The sequence below is a fragment of the Triticum dicoccoides genome, chromosome 2A (assembly GCF_002162155.2).
Source record: "Triticum dicoccoides isolate Atlit2015 ecotype Zavitan chromosome 2A, WEW_v2.0, whole genome shotgun sequence".
Taxonomy (NCBI): Eukaryota; Viridiplantae; Streptophyta; class Magnoliopsida; order Poales; family Poaceae; genus Triticum; species Triticum dicoccoides.
In genome coordinates, this window is record NC_041382.1 from 883779 (window position 1) to 899464 (window position 15686).

The 15686-nt window shown below is 47.8% G+C and overlaps 1 pseudogene; it reads right to left on the bottom strand.

The window, feature by feature from the left end:
• Window positions 1-529: 529 nt before the first annotated feature.
• LOC119352574 lies at window positions 530-4808 on the bottom strand (annotated as a pseudogene).
• Window positions 4809-15686: the final 10878 nt, after the last annotated feature.

Below are 15686 nucleotides of genomic sequence, written 5' to 3' on the forward strand. Positions count from 1 at the left end.
CAATAAAGAGTAGGATCAAAGAAAGGAACACCAATGGCAGAAAGTTTGAAACTAGTGTCGACAGGAGTATGGGAAGGATGACAGTCTAGCATACCATCACGGTTCAGAAGATCTAGGATGTATTAACATTGGGAAAGAAACAGACCACATGAATCACGAATCGCTGCAATGTCTAAAAAATGATGAAGAAAACCAAGATCTGTCATAGAACACATTTCGGCCATCGTATCCTATCAACCCGCACTCGACCCTGACCAGGCCCTCGATTGGCATCCATTAACTTAGGACATGGGATCGTGGCGCCAACCCTTGTTTTCGGCTACTATGCATCATAGATATCACAAGATTATTCAAAGGTACTAAGTTGACTTGGCACTAATGTCTGTGCTGCCTACCGTACAAAACAAGGAGCAACAAAAAAGAGCAATAAGAGTACACCGATAGCAAATTAAATCCCGGCATGGATGCATACAGACAGTCAAACATAACTGGAGCTCAGCAAGTCAAAATAACTTATTGAATCACGCATTTACAGCACCACATCGATACTCTGTTGCATGTTAAACATGTAACGTTTGGATTTGTGCTTAACCATACGCAGGCCACGCATCATCCCTTTGACTTTGCCGCCATTGTTGCAATTCTCGTTGCCGGAGCATTTGGTACCACTATTGTAGTTGCCATTGTCTTTGCCAGCACCTTTGCTGCGGCCGTTATCGTACACTACCTCCATAAGAGTGAAGAGGGCAAATTGCTTGCCCGTAACCATCTCGTTGCAATCCTTGTCGAATATCATGGCATCCAAGAAGTCTACAACGATGAACCTGCCCAAACCGAGGCTGATGACCTTGGACCTGCACAGTTTGCTCGGTTGCTACTCCTCTGGTAGGTCATCATCCACCCAGATCCGCAACTTCTCCCGCGGCGGCTCCTCTCCTCTGACGATGCCAGAGATATCGGCGGCGCAGGGGAGGCCTCTTGATTCGCCGAACCAGAGCCCGAGCTCCGGAACACACTCCGCCTTGCCCTGGAACGGCATAACCCAGTCGCCAACCTTACTCCACCCGCGAGTCGCAATGTGGAAGCAGTAGGTGCCGGCGTCGAGGGCGCCGGCAATGGAGAAGCAGATGGTGTCGTCGCCTACAAGAGCATGACCACAGACATAGGCGTGCTTCTGGTGGATGATCCACGGTGGTAGCGGAAGGATGTCGTAGTGCCAGGTACTGCTACAAAAGGAGCACGGGTGCTCCGCCCTCCACACCAAGGCCTGGCTTCGCCTCCGACTTGTCCGGATGGAGGATCCTATCGATGATGTACATGTCGCCGCCGTCTTGGCCGTCATGGAGGTGCAAGTCCAACGGAGGGACGGCGATGGATAGCGGTGAGTGTTTGTGCTCGTGGAGGCTTGGCAGGCTCTCGATCCAGCGGCGGCCCTCACCTGCGTCGAAGCGGAACATGCGGTTCGCGCGGTCGCCCAAGACGACCTTGTCCTCAGAGGCGGTGGGGAGGAAATGAACGCGGTGATGGGTTGCCAGGCTGCATGATACGTCCGGTGGCTTAATGACCAGCTCTCTTGCCGGCGTCCGGATGCTGGGCGCCGCCGCCTCAGCCGCCGAGAGGTCAGCCTTGCAGATCCTTCTCCTGTTGGACACCCAGGCCTTGGCGGGTGTGGGTGTTGACAGCAGCTTGCCATCCCGGATCCGGCGGAGGCTGCGGCGCAGCCCCGCCAGACGCAATGAGTATCATCTGCTGGAACTGTCGAGGTTTGGGGTCGGACTCGACAGTTGGCGAGCTTCGCTGGCTAGTGAAGCTTTACCGACCCTCCCTCCTCTTTCTTTCTGAAACGAAGATGAGGGAGTCTCGTGTGAGGAACTTTATGTGGTCCCTGGGTTTTTCTGGCTGCTACATAGTGAGTAGTGAGGGGCTCAGCGGTGGCCTGGCTTTGTTCTGGACATAAGCTGCTGAAGTGACAGTTAAGGCGGATAATAAGCATTGCATTGACACTCGTGTTAAGCTAAATGAAGGTGCGGTGTGGCGTGCTTCTTTTGTTTATGGGGAGCCCCGAAGAGAGGATAGACCTCAATTTTGGGACCTTCTGCGACGCCTGCAGCCTCTGTGGGAAGGGCCGTGGCTATGCTGTGGTGATTTCAACGAGGTTCTTGCTCAGGACGAACATTGTGGTCCGAGGGATCAGTCAAAGTCTCAGATTCAAGCTTTTAGAGAGTGTCTGTTGGACTGTGGTCTAATGGACTTGGGATACTCTGGGCGGAGGTTTACATGGTGCAACAAACAAGACCCGGATTGTCATGTCAAGTGTCGGCTGGACCGTGCTGTTGCAAATGGTGCTTTCACGAGTTTGTTTGATGACGTCGGGTGGAGAATCTTATTGCAACTTCTTCCGATCATTACCCAGTGCTGATTCCGTTGGACAACAACTCTCTTCAGAATCGGGTCTCTACTGTTCAGCAAGGTTTTAAATTTGAGGCTATGTGGTTGCGGGCCGATGACTACAAGGGAACCGTCAAACAAGCTTGGACGGACGTGCGGGCGGGCTGCCCATCCTTGGAATCAACCTGGTCTAATCTGAAACATGTCGCTAGATCTTTGCGATCCTGGAGCAAGGAGGCCTTTGGATGCATCAGGAGGAGAATCAGGAAGCTAGAACGACGCCTAGCTACCATTAGGTCTTCGCCCCCTCCCCTGCTCTACTGGCTGAGGAACGGTCGAATCAAGGAACAACTCTGCGAGCTATTTGAATGCGAGGAAATTATGGCATGCCAACTGTCCCGTATTGATTGGCTTCAAACTGGTGATCACAATACGGATTTCTTTCATGCTAGGGAGACTGCCCGAATGTGAACGGACAATATTCATTCGCTGATCCGTGTAGATGGTTCTTGCTGCAATTCTTAGGGGGAGATCAAGGGCTTGGTTCAAAGCTTCTATGATAAATAGTTTACTTCTGAGCCTTGCCAATCTGCGGACATGGTCATAGATGCTATTGCTCCAAAGATAACTCCGGAGATGAATGAGGATCTCTGCAAACCGTACTCTAATTAATGAGGAGATCAAAACTGCTTTGTTTCAGATGGGTCCCACGAAGGCACCGGGTCCTGACGGTTTTCCGACACTCTTCTATCAAACACATTGGAATATTCTTGGGGAGGATATATGTCAGGCTGTGCGGGGTTTTCTCGAAGGGCGGCCAATTCCTGAGGGCTTTTGTGACTCAGTTATTGTTTTAATCCCCAAGACCACGCGACCCAAGCACTTGAAGAACTTCCGTCCGATCATTCTTTGCAATGTGCTTTATTAATATTGCTTCCAAGGTTCTGGCAAATCGGTTGAAGGTGCTACTGCCGGTTGTGGTTTCAGAGTGTTAGAGTGCTTTTGTGCCGGGCAGATTGATCACTGACAACACCCTGATTGCTTATGAATGCTTCCATACGGTTAGAAGGCAGCGGGTGAAGCAGCCTTTCTTTGCGCTCAAGATCGACATGATGAAAGCTTATGATCGGGTGGAGTGGAGCTACCTACATGCTTGTTTGGCCAAGCTGGGTTTTGCTCTTGCGTGGATTGATAGTGTTATGAGATGTGTCACCAACGTCCATTATTCTATCAAAGTCAACGGTGAACTTACTGATCCGGTGGTTCCCTCTCGAGGCATCCGCCAAGGGGGCCCAATTACTCCCTACTTGTTTCTCTTGTGCACTGAAGGTTTGTCTAGTCTGCTATTCCAGAAGGAGTGTTGTGGCGAGCTACATGGAATCAAAACGGCCGGCAAGGCCCTCCTATGTCACACCTCCTATTCGCGGATGATAGCAACTTCTTTGCTAAGAGCGACCAACGTAGTGTGGACTCTTTGGATTCGGTCTTAACCTCGTACTGTGAGGGTTCTGGTCAGGCCATCAACAAGGAAAAATCTTCTACCTTCTTTGGACGGCACTACCCGGAGGATGTCAAGAATAGAGTTAAGAACCAGCTAGATATTTTCAATGAGACATTTCATGATTCTTATCTGGGCATGCCCACGGAGGTTGGTAACTCTCCCACTAGCACTTTTAAATTCTTGACTGATAGAGCCTGGCAGAACATTTTTGGGTGGTCTGATCGGTCGTTGTCAAGGGCTGGGAATGAGAATCTACTGAAATCAATCGCACAAGCCATTCCAACCTTTGTTTCGAGCTGCTTTCGACTTCCGGTTTCCACATGTGAAAAGTTTAGGCAGATTGTCTCCGATCGATGGTGGGGAAGAGAGGATGGGAAGAAGAAATGCATTGGCGATCGTGGTCGTCGTTGTCGACCCTGAAGTATCTCGGGGGTATGGGGTTTCGTGATATGGTGTTGTTCAATCAAGCACTGCTGGGTAAACAGGGATGGAGGCTTCTCACTGAACCGGGTTCGTTGTGTGCCCGAGTCCTGAAAGACAGATATTATCCGAACGAAACTTCTGGAATGCCTCTGTGCCTCGGTCTGCTTCGGCTACCTGGTGTGGTATCATTCATGGCCGGGACCTGCTGGAGAGAGGTGTTCAATGGGGCATTGGCAACAGGCGGGACACCAAAATCCTCTCTGACCACTGGATTCCGTCTTGGCCTCCGGGTGTGCTGCAGCCCCTTTCGCCTATTCCGGCCTCTGCTATTGTCCACTGCCTAATTCAGGAGGAGAGTGGCGGAGGATATTTTGCAAATCCTGATTAACAGAAACGGAGGGAATGATTTTGCTCGCTGGCCTTTTACAAAGTTTGGTGTTTACACTGTCAAATCTGCTTACAATATGGCGAGAACCAGCAGCTGTTCTGCCCCCATGCTCGCGCGGTGTGGGATGCGCTCAAGGATTCTTTCTGCATCTGGCTGCGTCGGTCGTCCTTCTCCTCTCCCAGGAAGTGGCTTTTCGAATTATTGTCAAGTTGTTCTGAGCAGGAAGCGACGACTGTCACTGTCGCTATATGGCATATATGGGAGGCCAGGAACGAACCGGTGCCACCCGCGCCAAGGCCTATATTGACTTGATATTCCAACACCTCTACAAGCATGTTCCTGTGTCCAGGTGTGAGACCTCGTCTTCGGATCGCCTATGGTCTCTACCACCGCAGGGAATAGTGGTGGCCTTCTCTGATGTTGCTGTGTCTGAGGAGAGGCATAAATCTGGCATAGGGGTGGTGGTGCTCAACCACGAGGGCTCTTGTGTAGCTGCCTGTTCTGAACCCATGAGGGGTGCTCTTTCTCCTGAACTGGCTGAAGCTTTAGCACTCCGGCTGGCCGTCCATCTAGCTCAGGAGGTGGGATTTGATGATATAATCTTCAACACGGATTGCCTCTCTGTGGTGCAACGCTTGGTATCTCCTGCCAGGGATCGTTCGGTGGTGGGATCCATTCTCGCAGATGTCCAAGACTTGGCTAATGACCTTTCTTCTGTGGCTTTCCAGCATGTCCGTCAGCAGTACAACGTTTCAGCTCATGTCTTAGCTAGATCATGTTTAAACTCGTCTAGTCTTTGTATTTTTCATTCTGCTCCAGATTGCATCCGGGAGACTTTTTGTAAATTTGTTGCTTAATCAATAAAGTCTGACATTCTCTAAAAAAATGGATGTCCCGGTGGCGATCCCACCGGTGTTGGTTGACTCCCAGAGCGCGTTACAGAGATGGATGATTGAGTGGCTGGTGGAATCCTCAGCAGATCAGCGACATGTGATGACCCAGAGCCTGTACGGCTTGTGGCTCGCGAGGAATGATGCACGGGATCGAAAGAGAATAGCTAATCCTCTAGTTGTCGCAAAAACAGTGATCTCATATATGCTGGAATGGCAAGCAGTGCAGGTGATTTGGGAATTGGGACAAGCCCACTGTGCCTCCCACTCCGACGGAGCGATGGCAATCACCGCCGGACGGGTGGCACAAAGCGAACTCGGATGGGGCTACGCTCAAGTCAGGGGAAAAGTGTGGTGGAGTCGTGGTAATTCGTGATCACCACGGCGCCTTCCGCGCTGCTGCATGCCACTGCTTTGCTTTGACGTCGGATCCGGAGCTTGCGGAGATTCTTGCATGCAGACGAGCGGTGCAACTTGCCGTGGAGCTGAATGTGGACAGCAAGAATGTGGTGAAATATGCTAAATGATCCGAGTAAGAACCTTGCTGTAGCTGGGCCATTTCAACTATATGCATGTATGCAGGCTCTCCACTCTAGTGGTAAAAATGTCAGCTCCTTTGAACCATACTGTAAATTGCCCATCCTTTTTTAGCTAGAGAAAAAAAAAGGCTCAAGCAAAAGCTGTTGTTGGTATCATCTGCACCCAACACGTACGTGCATGCTAATTATATTAAGCTCCGTCCCTGAGTGCGTATTGCCCGGGCTTGTCGAAATGCATGCACTAAATTTGGCAATCTACCTACTAATGGCTCATGGCCTCAAACATCACAATAACATCACCCAACTCTCTCTCTCTCTCTCTCTCTCTCTCTCTCTATATATATATATATATATATATATATATATATATATATATATATATATATATATATGAGGAGAGAAGATAATGCATCTCGATCAAGCCATCATCTAGCTAGCTAGAAGAGTAGAAATCGACAACAAGATTGATCGATGGCCAGTGTTGTCGGGTCGTTCCTCGCCGTCACCCTCATGGTGGTGGTGGTGGCCACATCATCCATGCCGGTGGTGAAGGGGGATGACAAGTCTGCTTGCGTCGACGACTACTCCAAGCTGTGCGGCAAGGACCCAGCGTGCACCACCATGGTCGAGACCGCCTGCCGCGACAATGGCGAGAGCGTCGAGTCCATCAAGGGCATGTTCAGCGCGCTCTCCATTGTCGGTGGAGACAACTATGATTTCGCTTCTATGGCATGGCCATGGGGGCACGCGGCCCTCTGCGCGGCCGTCAACGAGCATGGGGGCTGCCCCGGCAACAAGACGGTCAGGCAGTTTGCCGGCGAGCACTGCATGAAGGACCTCGACGCGGCATGCAAGGATCCCACCTGCGCCGACGGTGCTCACATCGAATGCTACGGTACAGCTTCGAGATTTTGCTACATCAAGGCCACCACCGCCGACCAGGACGCCATATATGCCAACATGGATTGCTTCGTGAGCTGTTGCGACAAGAAGAAGACGAGTGAAGAGTGCCGCAAAGTATGCATCCTCAACAAGTGAAGTATGCATTCCTTCATTTCAGAGTGCTTCATTCATTCATTCATTCATGTGTTTTTTCACATGCGTGTATTAATCTCATTTTGTTGTTGCCTTTTTTTTTTCTTTTCTTTAACATTCGTTTTGTTCTTGCTGTTCTTGGAGAATCAATAAAGAAAGAGTGGTAAATAATTTTTGGATGATCTCCAATAATTTTTGGATGTGTTTGCATGTTGGCAGAGCTTCTTAGTGCATGCGCGAGTGGCGCAAAATCAGGGCACGCCTGTTTCTCTTGCTGCATGCGGGCTATTTAGGGAGGTTACAATCATGGTTTCTTTGGGTCAGAAGAACATAATAGAAAGGGAAACGTTTGGTTCACCAAAGACAACAAATCCGAACAAATCCACCAAAGACAGATTCGAACAAATCCACCAAAGACAGATCCGCTGAAGACACACATCCACATGCCCACCGATGATGCGAGACGCATCAACAGAACGGGGACTAGGCAGGAAGACATTTATTCCATCTTCAAGGAGCCGCCGCCGTCTCACCTTCCTGAGCAGGACACAAACCCTCACAAAACTCAAAAAGATCTAAAAGCGGAGCCCTCCCACGGGCAAGGGCCGGGATCCACTCCGTCCCCATGCCCCTAAGGCCACCGGAGACGGGGTGGACCGACACGGTGCCGGCGGGAGGCAAAGGAACCCTAGTTTTTTTTTCTGCTGAAAGAGATTTACGAGGCCCTCGCGAGTTGATCCACGCTATCTGTTGTTGTACTTGTGTTTGTGCTTGTGAAATGAATTGAGGGAGCGGATAAAGTTAGCTCCAATATTGCCAAGGTTCAGAGACGCCATGATGGGCAATAGAATTTTTTTTCCCGATAAATCACTACCAGGAAATGATTAATTATATGCCAAGTGCATACCTTCGAGCACTCGGCGAAGGACCGCCTAAATCGAGTGCACATAAAAAGAATAGACCATGTTTGTAGATAAAGCATAAAAATATGCATGTGAATTTGATATAATTTTGGAAGTACATTCTATGATGTATTTAAGGATAACTAATTTGGTATTGTGTTTGTTTGATAGTTTTCATATAAACTTGAATAAATTTTGTACCGTTTGACTCTAGACAAACTTTCTCTCGAGACAAAACAGTGGAAGTAATACTACAACAGGAACACTGAAACAAAGTGAATATAGGCACACGATGACAAACGGGCTAAACCAATACGCCTAAGCAAAACTTTTGGTGAAAGCGATGATAATCTTGTAGTGTGGTGGCAGAGAACTTTCGCGACAATAATGGTAACACAGAAAGGAAACAACACAAACAGCATGGAGAGACAATATGACAAAACAAATCACGATGCTAAATACACCCTAAGAAATGTTCATCAGAGCATAACTCAGCTGAATAACAAAGTAGCACCGGAGAATCAATAGACAAGCATACAGACAAACTATCTTAAGTGCTGCAAATTGAAATACACCGAGCAACATAGTCATGGTACACATAATAAATGGATGAAGATATATGATCAAAGAAAAAGAGCACAAACGATAAACTACTGAAAAAACTACAATGGAGTAAAAATAACCAGTGGTGCTCGAAGACGACAGATGGTTTGGTAGACCAGTTCACTCTTCTGCAAAAGAGCTGCGTCTAGTTGGAGGGACTTGGGATTAAATCGAGAAGATAAATTATCTTCATTCTATTGTCCTTCAATATGATGTTGATCAGACATCAGTTGAATTCAATTGGGGTAGATCCTTATCGGTGATCTCCAAACCTTCAACAAACTTGATTCGTGAACCACAATTACTCTTGCTTGCTGAAGACTTTGGCTTGGTGAAGACAATTATTCTTCGACACTTAAGCCGACACCACTCCGTTTAGAGAGTATGCAGCTCTCAAGAATAGTGGTACGTCCTCAATCTCTCTCCCCTCTGCATGGTGTGCTCTTTCTTCAGGAATTCACACCCAATCCTCATGAAAATTGAGCTCATCTTTATCGCCTTCTCTATTCCCCGCAACGTTTCCACCATAGATCCATGAGCGGGGTGAGCTCATTCATGTTTCTTTTGCTTTTTCTCTCATGCCATCTGCAGTATGCCATGGATCCCACGAGGTTGAGCTCAAGAACATGTGGGACACACATGCCCTCGACTCATGGGGAAAGACAATTGTTATCCTTCCTTACCGTTTCATCTTGGAGCTTTGAGCAAGGGGCACGACGACCGGGTTGCAATCTCGCCCACCCTCTGGGTCACCGTGGTACGCGACAGCGGTGACCGGTGTCTGCTCGTGCAGCGATACTGGAACCGGCCGACTGGGAAGTAGCAACCAGAGTTCCCTGTGGACCCGCCCTAGCCACGGAACGCATTTTTTGTTGGAACCAGCCTTTATTTTTGCTGAAACTGGATTTCTTTGTTGCTAAAATCGGCACTGGTGCTTTTTGTTGTGAGGTTGTTTTGCTGGAACCAGCGTTATATTTTGCTGGAACTGGATAACTCAAGTGCTATGTTGAGATTTTTGTTGGAACCACCATTAAGTTTCATTAGAACTCGCAAATCCTTCTGCTTCAATCGAGTACTGTTGTTGTTCTAGATTTTTTCTGGAACAGCATCAAGTTTTGCTTGATCCCATAAATCTTTTTGTTCCAACCGAGTACTACAGGTCTTTGTTGCTTTAGATATTTTTTGCAGGACATGCCGGTGCATGTCGGTGACGGTGACGAGCCGGAGACGATGACGCCGGGATGCTGCAACCATGGTGACCGCTAGCACCCGTCAAATGTTCGGTTTGCAACCATGGCGAGCGGAGGCAGTCGGGGCGAGCATAGTGGCACGAGCGGCTGACAAACACGGGTATCGGGCGCGGTGGCACGGGTGACTGGCAAGCACAGGAAGCCGAGGGCAAGTCCGGGCGGTCGGTGAGCACACGCGGATTCTGGCTGGCGCTAAATTTTCTTTTGTGCACTTGACCTTTCGAAGACGAAGAGAAATGTTGTAGTGTACAGTTACAAAAAGTTGTATCGTACTCTTGGCAACCAACCGGGCCAAATTTGTGTCGGCCGGCGCCTAGCATTGGCCAAATTTTAGAGATACATGAGCTGTTGGACAGGAGCACCTATATGACGCATTCTGCATCAGGTTGCGAGCCTCCCGCACAGGGGAGCGCCTATCTGGGCCGGCCCACAAGCGTACAGGATTGTCGCCTGTAGCGAGCGATCGAACTAAAAGAAAGCTTGTAGCAAGGCAGTGGGCACTATACACTAGTAGAAAACAGGGCTATGGTCCAGGCCGGCTCAACCCATTAGTCCCGGTTCAGTCTAGAATCGGGACCAATGTGGGCATTGGTCCCGGTTCATGAGCCCAGGGGGCCGGCCGGGCCACGTGGGCCATTGGTCCCGGTTCGTCTGGACCTTTTGGTCCCGGTTGGTGGGACGAACCGGGACCAATGGGCCTCGCTCCTGGCCCACCACCATTGGTCCCGGTTGGTGGCTTGAACCGGGACCAAAGGCTCCTCTTTAGTCCCGGCTCATGTCACCAACCGGGACCAATGAGGTGCCTATATATACCCCCCGCTCGCGAGCAAAGCACCCCAGTGCTCTGTTTTTCTGGCCGAGGGGGAGAGGGCTTTGTGGTGCTCTAGCTCACCTCCTATGCACATGAGGTGTTCGATGGAATGCCCGAGCCACACTACTTAAGCTTTCTCCTCTCGAAGCTCGAGCTCCAAGCTCCATTTTCCTCGAGATTTGTCTAGATTTAGCGGTCCATCACGCCCCGTCCCCGTCTTCACCGCCGTCGATCAGCCGCGCCGATCTCATCACCGACACCACCGTGGTGAGCCTCTTGTTCTTATCTTCTGTCTGAAAGGAAAAATATTCTTACTTGTATGTTTAGATAGATACTTGTATCATTTTCTTACATTTTTATTGCATCTTATATAGTGCGATGGTTTTGGTATCCGCCCCCGTCGGCCCTCGTCCTGTCTATGATTCGGATTTGGTATGTATATTATCTTTATAACTATTGGTTCATTTATTGTTTATGAAAATTATGCCGACCAAACGTGACATAGATTTTATTTATCTAGGATGTATGTGAATCGGAAATGCCAACCGACCTTGTCGAGAGGTTAAATTTAGTTGAAGAAGAAAACAATTTGTTGAAGGAAAAAATAAAAAAAATTAAGGAGGAGAAGATGATATTGGAGTTGCATGTTGCGGATGTCGTCGATGATCACAAGATCAAGATGGATGCAATGCGCTTGAAGATTAGAAAGATTAGAAAATATGCCATTCATACCGAGGCTTGGTATCATTATGCCGTTGGATCAATTGTTACCTTGGTTGCGATTATGATCGCATTTGTTTTCGCATTGAAATGTTTTACATAGTTTCAATGTATGGTTTAATTAATTAGATGCTCTGGAGAGCTATATGTTATTAGATGAGAACTATGTATGCACTTTGGTTTTAATGTGATGATGAACTTCTATTAATTTGGACACTTAATTATATATAATACACGCAGATGAACCGGCAATGGATGTACGGTGACAGACACACCCGCGAGTACAATAAGGGCGTGCATGAGTTTCTCGATGCGGCTGAGGCAAACAAGCAGAATGGTTTTATGTGTTGTCCATGCACTGAATGTGGGAATACGAGGTCTTACTCTAACCGGAAAATCCTCCACTCCCACCTGCTTTACAAGGGTTTCATGCCACACTATAATGTTTGGACGAGGCACGGAGAAATAGGGGTTATGATGGAAGACGGCGAAGAAGAAGAGTACGATGACAACTATGTGCCCCCTGAATACGGTGATGCTGCAACGGGGGGAGCTGGTGAAGATCAAGAGGAACCAGACAATGTGCCCAATGATGCTGCCACGGGTGAAGCTGCTGAAGATCAAGAGGAACCAGACGATGTGCCCGATGATGATGATCTCCGCCGGGTCATTGTCGATGCAAGGACGCAATGCATTAGTCAAAAGGAGAAGCTGAAGTTCGATCGCATGTTAGAGGATCACAAAAAAGGGTTATATCCGAATTGCGAAGATGGCAACACAAAGCTCGGTACCGTACTGGAATTGCTGCAGTGGAAGGCAGAGAATGCTGTGGCTGACAAAGGATTTGAGAAGCTACTGAAAATATTGAAGAAGAAGCTTCCAAAGGATAACGAATTGCCCGACAGTACATACGCAGCAAAGAAGGTCGTATGCCCTCTAGGATTGGAGGTGGAGAAGATACATGCATGCCCTAATGACTGCATCCTCTACCGCGGTACATACAAGGATCTGAACGCATGCCCGGTATGTGGTGCGTTGCGGTATAAGATCAGACGAGATGACCCCGGTGATGTTGACGGCGAGCCCCTCAGGAAGAGGGTTCCTGCGAAGGTGATGTGGTATGCTCCTATAATACCATGGTTGAAACGTCTGTTCAGAAACGAAGAGCATGCCAAGTTGATGCGATGGCACAGTGAGAACCGAAAGAAAGATGGGAAGTTGAGAGCACCCGCTGACCGGTCGCAGTGGAGAAAAATCAAGAGAAAGTACTGGGATGAGTTTGCAAAGGACCCAAGGAATGTATGGTTTGCTTTAAGCGCGGATGGCATTAATCCTTTCGGGGAGCAGAGCAGCAATCACAGCACCTGGCCCGTGACTCTATGTATGTATAACCTTCCTGCTTGGATGTGCATGAAGCGGAAGTGCATTATGATGCCAGTTCTCATCCAAGGCCCTAAGCAACCCGGCAACGAAATTGATGTGTACCTAAGGCCATTAGTTGAAGAACTTTTACAGCTGTGGAATGGAAACGGTGTACGTACGTGGGATGAGCACAGACAGGAGGAATTTAACCTTAAGGCGTTGCTGTTCGTGACCATCAACGATTGGCCCGCTCTCAGTAACCTTTCAGGACAGACAAACAAAGGATACCACACATGCACGCACTGTTTAAATGACACTGAAAGTATATACCTGGACAAATGCAGGAAGAATGTGTACCTGGGCCATCATCGATTTCTTCCGACCAACCATCAATGTCGAACGAAAGGCAAGCATTTCAAAGGCGAGGCAGATCACCGGAAGAAGCCCGCCATGCGCATCGGTGGTCACGTGCTTGCTATGGTCAATGATTTACACTACGTAATCTTTGGAAAGGGTCCCGGTGGACTAGCTGTTCCGAATGACGCTGAGGGACACGCACCCATGTGGAAGAAGAAATCTATATTTTGGGACCTACCCTACTGGAAAGACCTAGAGGTCCGCTCCTCAATCGACGTGATGCACGTGACGAAGAACCTTTGCGTGAACCTGCTAGGCTTCTTGGGCGTGTATGGGAAGACAAAAGATACACCTGAGGCACGGGAGGACCTGCAACGTTTGCACGAAAAAGACGACATGCCTCCGAAGCAGTATAAAGGTCCTGCCAGCTATGCTCTTACGAAAGAAGAGAAAGAAATCTTCTTTGAATGCCTGCTCAGTATGAAGGTCACGACTGGCTTCTCGTCGAATATAAAGGGAATAATAAATATGCCAGAGAAAAAGTTTCAGAACATAAAGTCTCATGACTGCCACGTGATTATGACGCAACTGCTTCCGGTTGCATTGAGGGGGCTTCTACCGGAAAACGTCCGATTAGCCATTGTGAAGCTATGTGCATTCCTCAATGCAATCTCTCAGAAGACGATCGATCCAGAAATCGTACCAAGGCTAAGGAGTGATGTGGCACAATGTCTTGTCAGTTTCGAGCTGGTGTTCCCACCATCCTTCTTCAATATCATGACGCACGTCCTAGTTCATCTAGTCGACGAGATTGTCATCCTGGGGCCCGTATTTCTACACAATATGTTCCCCTTTGAGAGGTTCATGGGAGTCCTAAAGAAATATGTCTGTAACTGCGCTAGGCCAAAAGGAAGCATCTCCATGGGCCATCAAACAGAGGATGTTATCGGGTTTTGTGTTGACTTCATTCCTGGCCTTAACAAGATAGGTCTCCTTAAATCGCGGTATGAGGGGAGACTGACTGGAAAAGGCACTATTGGAAGAGACTCAATAATATGCAGGGACGGATATTCTTGGTCTCAATCACACTACACAGTTCTATAGAACTCTACCTTGGTGACCCCGTATGTCGATGAACATAAGAACAGTCTGCGCTCCAAACACCCGGAGCAATGCGACGACTGGATTACATGTGAACACATCAGGACTTTCAACAGTTGGTTGGAAGCACGTCTCAGAGGTGACAACACTGTTTGTGATGAGTTGTACTTGTTGTCCAGGGGACCATCTTTGACTGTATTGACTTACAAAGGATACGAGATAAATGGGAATACATTTTACACGATCGCCCAAGATCAAAAGAGCACCAACCAAAACAGCGGTGTCCGCTTTGATGCAGCAACCAAGAGCGGAAAGGACACATATTATGGTTACATAGTGGACATATGGGAACTTGACTGTGGACCTGATTTTAAGGTCCCTTTGTTTAAGTGCAAATGGGTCAATCTGTTAGGCGGCGGGGTACAGCAGGTAGACCCACAGTATAGAATGACAACAGTGGATCTGAAAAATCTTGGGTACACTGACGAACCGTTCGTCCTAGCCAATGATGTGGCACAGGTTATCTATGTGAATGACATGTCTACCAAACCAAGAAAAAGAAAAGATAAGGAAGCGAATACATCATACGATGAGCCAAAGCGCCACATAGTTCTTTCAGGAAAAAGGGACATCTTGGGAGTGGACGGCAAGATAGACATGTCTGAAGATTATGAAAAGTTTCATGAAATTCCTCCCTTCAATGTCAAGGCTGACCCAAGCATCCTGATAAACAATGAAGATTATCCATGGTTACGGCGCAATAAGCAAATGACACAAGCGAAGAAAAAGTGAAGACTTTCTCCCGCAACTATTATGATGATACCATGCCAACTTTGTAACAGATGATCTTTCGTCCGAAACTCTGATACTTCGAAAGAGATTGTTCGTTTTGTACACGAAGTGCATCCAGTTTTTTCCGTAACCATCTCAACTTTGTTGCACATGCTATGTGGGTGAAATGATGATACCATGCCAACTTTCAACCTTTTCGGAGTTCATTTGAAATGCTTTTCAATTTCAGGGTCTTATAGCTCAAAAAAAATCAATAAATGCATGAAAAATAACAAATGAAGTCAGAAAGGGTTGAAAATTGATGATGTGTCTTTAAATGGTGCATTTTGAACACAGAAAAAATATGGAGTTCAAATAAGTTCAAGAAAATGAAATCCCTTTGTAACAGATGATCTTTCGTCCGAAACCCTGATACTTCGAAAGAGATTGTCCGTTTTGTACACGAAGTGCATCCAATTTTTGCCGTAACCATCTCAACTTGTTGCACATGCTATGTGGGTGAAATGATGATACCATGCCAACTTTCAACCTTTTCGGAGTTCATTTGAAATGCTTTTCAATTTCAGGGTCTTATAGCTCAAAAAAACCAATAAATGCATGAAAAATAACAAATGAAGTCAGAAA